General features: G+C 47.0%; 1 protein-coding gene across 1 annotated transcript in view; it reads right to left on the bottom strand.

The window, feature by feature from the left end:
* Nucleotides 1–1,213: 1,213 nt before the first annotated feature.
* The window catches only part of LOC141950703 (membrane-associated phosphatidylinositol transfer protein 3-like), a 29,105-nt gene continuing 20,180 nt past the window's right edge, over nucleotides 1,214–10,138 (bottom strand). The window contains exons 4-5 of the transcript XR_012631132.1: nucleotides 4,345–4,425; nucleotides 1,214–1,788 (exon numbers count right to left, since the gene is read on the bottom strand). The gene's annotated coding sequence lies outside the window, so the exon portion shown is untranslated. The remainder of the gene's footprint in view (nucleotides 1,789–4,344; nucleotides 4,426–10,138) is intronic.

Genomic DNA, 10,138 nt, shown 5'->3' with positions numbered 1-10,138 from the left:
GAGGCAACCCTAGGGAGGGTCACTGGGAAATTGGCCAGGCATCGTGCAAGACAGCAAGATTCAAAGTTGTTCTTCGTTGCTGCGTACAACTCTCTCCCCACACTCCCATTTTCCCCACCATTGCTCCCTGCACCTGTCTTCTGGGACATGGCGTTGTGCCACTGCATTACCCTGCGGAGGTGTCACTGGAACTCTCTTCACAATTCCTAACAGCATGGGATTTTGTGGGATGGCAGGCTGCAGTGAGAATCTAGATGGTATACCGAAATGGCAACAAGACCTCTGGAATTGTTAAGCTATCACTTGGCATCCAGGTGAATTGTTCTATATTGCTTTGGCCAACGTGGAGGGATGACCTGTGTGCCAAAGGGGGGTGGAGGAGGAGCACAGGGAGCAAGTCAGACACAGAACTTGCTGTCTTTACTCCTCTGTCACAAGAGAAGCAATCCCTACAGCCCATGGACTCAGGGGTACCGGCACCCACACCGCAGGAGACGGAGGAGGTGTTCACTGAAGCTCTGAGCTGCACACAAGAACCACATCGACTCCCCTCCTCCCACACACCGTTCCTTCCAGCAGACATTAACTTTTCTTCTCCATTAAAGCACTGTTGTCTCTACTGCATATTTAACTCGCACACTTTTCTGAGGGGAATTCCGCTGTAAATACATACAGTAAGTGTACAAAAATGGAATTTGAGGAGCGCTGTTAACTGAACTGAAAATTTTCGCTCTAGCTTTATTAACAGGAGGACACAAAATTTCCTTCAGTACTACCTATGCAACGAGTAAAAGGTGAGAGGATTTTTTTTTTCCTAGCTGTAGGCAGTAGAAGAATTTCTGCTAGAAATACAAATTTACTAGTACAAGTAAGTGATTAAATCGCTCCCCTACGTTCCCAGGAAAGGAGCAGCGTGCACGGCTGTTGTATAGTGCTGTCCTTCTGGTACCCGCCACAGGGCTGTGAGTGGGCACGGCAGCACAGGGTGCTGCAAGGGACAAAGTGACAAGAAATCCACTTCAGTGCTCAGCTTTAACTTGTGCTCTACCATAGCGTGCTCTGCCAGGAGCACACTGAGAGTCGCAGGTCATCCATAACAAGTCATTTTCTTCTGCACAGGTCAATATGATCTCCCATGGAAACAGTGAAGTATTTACCGATACTTTTATAAAAAGGCAACAGCAGACATTCTTTATCAGGCAGGAAGCAAAGGGGTCTTTAAAACCGTTTAATTACATGTTTCAGGTAACCACAGACAATACAGTAGATTTCCCACCACTGCGTATTTACATGCTTTTCTCTGGGCTTCAGCTGTTTGTTAAAAGTGTCTTTCAGTCAACATCCTGGCTCAGTCACTTTTGCTCCAAAGAAGGATGCTGGAACGGAACTAGTGCAGGGAACATCCTTCCATCAAGGCGTGATTTTCTGTGGGTTTTCCTTCTCCTTTAAGAAACACTTCCTAGTAGTTCAAGATATTTTGGGAGAATCCTGGCTTCTAAGAGGACCTGAGAGGAATGCATGGAAACTAAGCAGTGTTGAAGTCCTAGAAATACTTGAATCCATACCAGTGTGGATGTTGTAGAACTGACATTCTCTTTTCCACTGGCACTGCCACTGACGCCTGGTTTCTGTTGGGACAGTTTTACATCAATTTTGTGTTGTTCTGTTGTCACTTTTACATCAATTTTGTGTTGTTCTGTTGTCACTAGCCTTTGGGCCTCCTTCTCCATTTTCTTTCAGTGTTGTGCTGCTGCTCTTTTTTTCCCTTTCTGCTATCTTCTCTTGTCTCTGTGTGAAGACAACATGAATTGCTAAAAAAACAGGAGTCCAAGCATAGTCACACTTTGAGTTCCTGTCAGTAAATAGGTTATTTTAACCAATAAAAACACAACCTCAGCCCACAGTAGTTAGGCTCAGAACAGTTATTCTTTTATTGTGCTGAAATTCTTTTCTGAGATTGAGCTAGCCTTAGGCAGTAATATTTGTCCAAATATTTTACAATCTAAAAGCCACTCCATTCTCAGAGGTTCACATTAAGCGAATCAGTGAGAGTGCAGGACAGTTCTAAGGCCTAGAGCTACTTAGAAAAATCTGTCTAATGCTTTGAGTAACAAGATTATCCGTTTTTTCCAATTCAGAGCAAAACAATTTGACTTTTCTAGAATATTGACTTGTGCCCCCCCCTTTCCCTCAGCAGAGGCATCAGTAGCTATCCTCTTTGTCATGCAGGTACTACAAACGTTTTCCTCATGATCAGATGAGATGATAACTTCTCATATTCCCTTTCACGTGTTCAGGATCTGTGTTGCACACACACACTCCACCACTGCCCCCCTTCGCTCTCATGTCTCTGCGCTGGAGGCTAAAGACCAAGCAGCTTTTAGGCACAGCAAGAGACTCAGCAGAGCGGATCAGCAACAGCCTCCCAGGCTTCCGACTGCAGAGCGCCTGCTCCAACCATTTCTAGAAACTTAGAAATTCTCAGAATTTTATAAAAAAATCATTTAACCCACTTCTTCATTTTATTTTATCACCATCTGTCAAATACTGTGAAATAGCAAATAACCTTGCAAATCTAAGACACCCTCAAGGTGACCACGAACACAGTTTATCTGGGACGCTCCAAACCGGGTCCTGAACTGCTGTCTGAAAAGTTAAGCTGAATCTCCCACATTTGATTTCTCCAATTACAATCCGACTTTACCGAGATCTCCAAAATTGGAAAAAATCAGTAGCACTGATCATAGAGTCATAGAGTGGTTTGGGTTGGAAGGGACCATAAAGATCATCTCTGTCCAACCCCCCTGCATGGGCAGGGACACCTTCCACTAGACCAGGTTGCTCAAATGTATTACAAGAGCTAGAGATAAGGAGGATGTGCTTGCAACATATGCCCTGCTTTTCTCAGTTTGAATCTGAGCCTTCAACATTCATTTTGCATATGAAGTTAGGCTTGTAGGAAACCTTTGGAGCAATCACTGAGAGACAGATCACGGAAATCTGTCCAACATGCAAACATCATGCTGACAGACTCAGCTTCGCTTTTTCCGCCAACTGCAGTAAAAGCTCCACACTCCTGTGGACAAGCACCTCTCCTTCCCCCAGATTAGAGCTTCACAAGCTTCACAGTCACGTCACAGCTTCTGATGCTGACTTCCAAAAGTCAGGCTGGACTCAGCAACAGCCTTACTCCAGAACAGCACTACTCAAAGCTTGCTGCTGTCCTGGAAGAGGACACCTCAGAGACTTCTGGTGTCCCTCACTAGGTGTTACCAGCCTTCCTGCTGTCCCAGGGCTGCAGTAGTCGAATGCCCTTAGGGATCACCGGTCACGGTTGGGTGTAATCACCCTCAGCCAGGCACTGCTGACAGCGTAGCACATGCTCGCAGACTCTACTGCCACCCACCAGGGACTGACTGCCTGTAGGGTAAGGCAGGTTGTCTTCCACTCAGGTAAGTTCCTATAAAGTCAGATAATAGCATGGAACAAGGCATGAAATACTTTTATTTCAGTGCTTCCAATCTCTGTCTTTTCTTCCCTGAGAGGGACTAACCTCACCAAGCAAGAATATATGTCTGGATGCTACTAGATGGGATACAGAGAACCATTTTCCTCACCCAATTAGGAAGTGATTTCAAAAAAAAAAAAAAGGAAAAGAAAAGGTGTACAAGTAAGATGTTCGCATCCTCTCCTATTACACCTGGAATGCGGCACATATCTTCATCTTTCAGTCATCAAGAAGAAGAATAGGTGCACATCAAGCCTCAAAGGTTTTTGAGTAATTCACCCATATCAAAGGGAAGACCTCTACGAGGTATATTGAAGACTCACTGAGAATTTCTAGGAGTGTTGGGAAACCTGACCTAGTATTCTTGATTACTGTTCAACAGCTGCCCGTTTCAGAACTTAATGCACTCCTTCAACTTCCAACTCTTCATACAGATCCCTGATGATCTCAGAGTCTACTTTTCCCTTCTTATTCTTGGTCCCCAATTCAGGGATGTGCTTTACTTTTTGAATCCTGGTATCCAGCTCCTCATTAAGAAGAATGGCATTGTCCTGAGCATTGTTTTTATTATAGTTATGAGGCTAATTTTTCTAAAAAGAAGCGTAACTTCTTCTGTATGATCTTCAAGACACTATGCACATTGGCAAGTGTATAAAGAAAAGCGAGCTCCCTGGGACCATTGCCACTGCCTAATTCTCTTACTCTTCCATTATTTACTGATTTGTGCTTCTGGAAATACTAAATTTGATACTAGAGCAAACCTTAGGCAATTCATACTTTTGGGGGGAAAAGATGCACACATTTTCCCATTGTGACACTGATGGGTATAACTTTACCTCTGCCAGCTGGAAGAGTACCCACTTCCCACAGGGCTTTACTGGCTCAGGACTTGATGACTGGGAAGTATTTGATGAGATCTAGATTTTAAATGAACAGAGGAGAAAATAGTTCGGTGGCACACCGGAAGACAGAAAGGAAGGGAGAAGAAGAATGAAAAAATGGTTAGTTAATTCAGTTACTTGTAGATCCTTCTGGCAGAAGGCCCTACTATGGATAAGCAATCCCATCCAAGAAACACTTTACAGGCATTTAGAAGTCAGCAGGATACAAACAAATACAGAATTTCTTCCTTAGATTACACTCATGGCTTCTCTTCTACATTTCTATTGTCCACAGCTAATATTCCATCGTGCCGTGTGTCTGCATGTGTTTTATGTGACTAAGCAAACAAGACAAACCTGTTGCTTATAAACAGGAACTGTGGTGGTCAAGGTTAAATAAAGTTCTCCCAGAAAGCCTGGGCAATATTTCCCATTTGGTTAGATATAGAAGAGGACCATTTGTCCTCACAGGCACTGCTTGTTTCACTTTAGGTAGAAAACAGAAATAAGACCTTACGTTTGGAGATCAAATCTAGCTCTCTAAACAGATGTTGGGGTGTTGGTGCCAGCACCAGCGCTGAGTAAATAACTACCACCACTCTTTAGGGAAGTGCTTTTGGAGCCACATTTTTCCAAATGTACAGTGTGTGTACAGCGAATGGAAGACTCAAAACATGGCTGCAGGTGCCTGGGGATTGATCAGCGTCACCTGGGAGGGGAAAAGGAGGAGAAGGTGACCATGGGGACTTGTTATCAGTTGATCTGGGTCTCTGTTGCCCTGCACACCCCCTGAGCCAAATGCCATTTCTGGACTGTCATTCTGCGTCTCCTCTGTCTCCTTTTGGTCAGGGCTGTCGCCCGGCACTATGGGGACAGACAGACTTCTGGGGATCCTGGGCAGAATGATGACGGCACTAAGTCGTAGTTACAATTAAAGCTGTATTTTTTTAACATAATGTTATGATCAGCATAGCACAAGATTTCTACAAGCAGCATCAGTGTAGCACATTTTATTAGTGTAGCACTGAATTTTACAGCACAGCTTAGCTTATGGTTCCAAATCACCTGGACCCTCTGCAGATTGGGTCACATCTTGGCTTGCCGTAGCTGTACCTGCTTGGGCTGGAGGCCACAGGGGACCTGGATTGGATGGGGAGGAACAGCAGGGGACAGGCTGGAGGCAGTAGGAGAGCGGAAGAGTTTTCCTGGGTGAATATGTTCAGCATCTGCTGTCCTTACCCCATCGCTGGGCAAGGCATGACTGCTGTCTTTCCACTGTGCACCTTGCCAGCAGCCCTGCTGCAGCCAGCAAAGAGGGTCATCAAAGAGGGAGAAGACATAACACAGTCAGGCAGCCCCGAGGCTCCTACACATCCTCAGGCCAAAGAGGCAGAAAAGAGGTCTGTTGAAAGAGGTCTAAAAAGCTGCCCCTTCCTGCCGCCCTGCTGTGCTCACTGCTCTGGGCTCAGTCCCCACGGCATCGGAGGCCTGGAGGGGCTGGAGCAAAATGTTGGGGCGCTGCAAAGGAGCAGGAAGGCAGATCCTCTCCTCGGCTGCACGGTCATCCCTGTGGTTAGCAAAGTCGTTGGATTCCAGCGGTGCCAGTGAACAGTTCATGGTGCCTGGCAGGAGCATCACAGACTAGTTGGGTCTCCTTCTGTGCTCTGAACTTGCAGAGAGCTACAGAGGTGACAGAACTTCTTGACTAAGAAGATCCTCCTCAGGTGACATAATGTGTGTTTGAAATCCACCCAGAGAGTAAATCTTCTTGAAGAAGAAAGACAATCCCAAAGCATCAAGCTTTGGATCACTGCAGCAGCTTTTGCAGTAAACAAAGACAGCCCTTCTTTTTTTCTTTATCTCAGTTAAAGCATTGTTAGATACCACAGGGATGGGCAATGGAACAAGTCTGAAGATAGCTTTGCCACTTGGTGTTTCCACTGCCAATAATGCCTAATGTGGGCAGACATAGTCTGCACAGGTCTGCCAGAGCTTCCTAGAGCCTGGAAGCCCTGGCAGCTGGTCCTGGTCAGGCTTCTTGTTGCCTTTACTAATAACAGCAGTGAAATAGATATGTATTATTTTTTAATTTTTTTTTTTTTCTGTTTTTCCCCAGGCATCTTCAGAGGAATAACACTAAAAAGTCAAATAAGAAAAAACTCTGTCCAGGTGGTCTCATGGACAAGATGCCTCCCTCTTGGGGCACAGGAATTCTTCAGCCGCATTCACCCAACCGAGCCCGCCTGCCGTGGTGTTTTGTGAAGGTGACGAAAGCCACGCTGCATAAGCACAAAAGCTGTAGCTGAAGTGTGTGCGTGAGGAGCAGGCAGCTGAAAATGTGCAGATGCTTAAAATCCGCACAGGAACGGTTTTTGGAGCTGGAGGGTGAGAACACAGCTGGGTGGGGGCCGGGCAGCCAGCCAAGGTCAACCCAGCGCAGATGCTGCAGGTGTTTCTTTGGTAGTGCTAGTTCAGAGTCAACCTGTGGCTGTATCTTGGGGGGCAGGTAAAATTCCTTGGAGATGAACCTGTAAGAGACCAGGTGCTTTGCTCCATGAGTCTCACGCACACAGTGTGAACCTCGAAGAGTAGAAAAGAAACTCTCAGCAACCCGAATGTGCCAGCCAAAGCTGTGAGGAGGCACGCTTACAGCCCTGGGCAGGTTCCCATTCCTCTGGCTGGTGCAGCTCAGGGAAGAGGTGGGAGCTCTGTCCGCGGAGGAGCAGCCCTTCACCAGCAGTGCGCGGGGAAGCCCAGGGGCTGCCAGATGCTGGCTACGGGCGTTGCTGGGGCTGTGGCGGCTGCGTTGCCATGGCGCGTGCCCGTGTCACAAAGGGGCAGTGATGCAACACCCACCCGGCACTTGTGATCTCACCTGGCCAGGACTTGAGATTCTGAAAAGTGGGCCAGCAAAAGCCAGTTGGGCTGAGCTGGCCTTCGGGATAACTCAGCTCCTTCCTTTGGAACCTGTGTGACTACTTTTTTCCAACTATTTTATCGTTTCCTTCCCACTTCTCCTCAGCTTCCATCCTCTTTCCAAGGTAATTATGATTTGACTTTCAGGACAGATCATAAAGAGGAGGTAGATAGGGGATAAAAGTGTCAAGAGGGCCTTTGTAATTGCTGTCAGTAGGGGGGTAGTAGGGACAGTAGGGCTCTCAGCCTGCAGCTTGCATCAGCCACAAGTACCACTGGAAGACTTTTGTGGGAAGATGCTCTTCTGTGGGTTGTGTTTGGGGTTTCTTTAAACATTTTGTTGAGCTTCAATCATTGTTTTGCAATCAGGCATTTGCGCTGATCTTCCCTCTCTGGAGAGCACCCCGACATCCTTTGCCATCCAGAGGTTTCCCTTCTGTCCCTGAGAGGAGCGATGGCTGCAATGGGGAACGACTCCCGTGAGTAGTAACAGCTTCCCCAGCAGGTCGGGATTTTGGGAATGCCCAAAGGCAACGGACGTGGCTGGTGCTCCAGCCCTGAGTGTTGGTGTGCTGACAACCTAGAGTGAATTCTGGGGCCTTTCCTGATAGCAGTCAGACTTAGCCAGGTGTTTTCAGTTACACACAGGAAAACACATCACTCCTCTGCCACTAGTACGAGAGTTGGAAAGATGCCCTTGCTCATAGAAAGATCGGACATCAGTAGGGTTACCTTCTGGGCTAGACGCTTGTTTTCACCAAGTTACTATCAGGATCAGGGAAGACTTGACCTGATAATCCACTTCAAGACTCTAGAGGGAAAGGAAGGTAGCCTGAGGCACAGAAATCAGAGCGTGGGTTTTTTGGGCTTTCGGCAAAGTAAGCAGGGGAACAGACTATTTTCCAAAACTGTTTCTTGACCAGTAAATTTCAATGTCAGCGTGAGGCTTCTCCCAGTGCTTCTGGGTTGGATGTAGAGTTGGTTGTACTGGGTGCTCCTGCAGAGAACTCGACTTTCAAATATGCTTTTGTGCAACAATATCGTCTCATCTCTTTTCGAATGTCATTCCCCTGCAGTCATTGCTGAGGGAATGGCTCCGCCACAAAGGATCCTCTATCCCCCGGAGAAGATTTGCATGGAATGGAAGCAGCGGCAGAGAGCTGGAGCAGGACTCCACAACCTGGGCAATACATGCTTCCTCAACTCCGCCCTGCAGTGCCTGACATACACACCCCCTCTGGCCAACTACCTGCTCTCTCGGGAGCACAGCCAGTCATGTGAGTGCTTTTAGGAACATCTCCCTGTAAATCTGCTGGGCACTTCCCAGGGATTCCCAGAATCTGGAATTTGATTTCGGAGAAAGGCAGCCCTTCTTTGTCAACCCCCCGAGTTGGTGGTGTTTGAACACTCAAGCCTAGAAGTCGCTTGTTGTATCTAGGCGTGTTCATCTTCAGAAAGGCACCTCTGTCTAGACTTGGGTCCCCATTCCTGCAAATTAAACTCGCTTTGCTTGTTGCAAAAGAAAACTTACGACAGTTTAGCATCCCTCTGAAGAATGTTTTCTACGCGCCAAAATGTGCCGGGCTTGTTGGGACATTGGCAGCTTGGGAGAAGAGGAGTGGAGACTGTTCTTATAACTTAAGATCTCCATTAGGTTTCCCATCACTATGGGTATTTTGCTAACCGGAGAAGCTTGCTTCCCTCCCTCTTCAGGTCATCGGCAAGACCTCTGCATGATGTGCAGTATGGAAGAGCACGTTAACGAGGCCCTGCAATCCTCAGACACTGCCATCCAGCCTTGGGCTGTCGTGCGTGTTCTCACACGTAAGTCATTTCAGTTGCTTTTACAGGGTTTTTTCCATTCTTGTAGGAGAGAACTACTAACTTCTCTTTTAGGAATACGGAAGGATTTCAAGCTTGGCAAGCAGGGAGATGCCTGTGAAATCTTAAAACATATTGTCAACGCCATGCAAAGAGCTTGTCTGAGTCGGAGAAGCAGGTAAGCATAAGCAAATTACTTTTCAATGTTCTCAGGCTTTTTGATCACCTTGATGTACTCCCATCAAGGAAACCCCACACCAAGAGCTTTCAGACAAAGCAAAAAACTCGGAGGAGCTAACTCTCTGCCTTACCATTTAGATACAGATTGGACATCTCTTCTCGATCAACTACCATTGTCCATCAAATATTTATGGGCTATCTGAGATCCAGAGGTACTTTTCCATTTCCCTCCTTGGAATTGTCTGTGTCCTTCTGTCTGCCTGTGATAAAGAGCTGATGGTGTGACTGGCGTAGTAGCTATGGAGGACGTAAACTGGCACAGTCAATTGACTTCCCCTGTTGCTGAACATTTTGATTTGCTTTCCAGTCACGTGCCTGAGCTGCAATGCAGTTTCCGATTCCCACAGATCCATCCTGGATATTCCTTTGGATATAAAAGTAAGAGGGTTTGTAACTGTGCTTTGGGATGTCCCAAGGCCCCTGTAGTTTTCCTGAATCAACAGAATTGACTTAAAAATGTATCCCGCAAACGCAGGAGAGCCTGGTGGTGGGTGGGAGGTGGAGTGGATGGTATGCTCCTGGGGAGGCCATGGCAGTGGTCTCCCTGTAGGTGCTGGCCTTAAGCTGAACAAGCACACGTTCTCCTCTCTGCACCCTTGATGTACTCTCATCCTTCTTCCCTTTGCTCTTCCTCAACACCCGCCTGGCTCCTAGGCTGATGGGTTGTGTTGTTTTCAACTGAGCAGTGGCACAGAGATGCAGCTCTTGATAGCCCCGTGAATCCCTGGGCAATGAGGGAAATGTCGAGCATAACACCCTCTTTCTGCCTCAT

This window comes from Strix uralensis, chromosome 16, assembly GCF_047716275.1.
Source record: "Strix uralensis isolate ZFMK-TIS-50842 chromosome 16, bStrUra1, whole genome shotgun sequence".
NCBI classification, from domain to species: domain Eukaryota; kingdom Metazoa; phylum Chordata; class Aves; order Strigiformes; family Strigidae; genus Strix; species Strix uralensis.
This window is presented reverse-complemented; position numbering and strand designations above follow the sequence as displayed.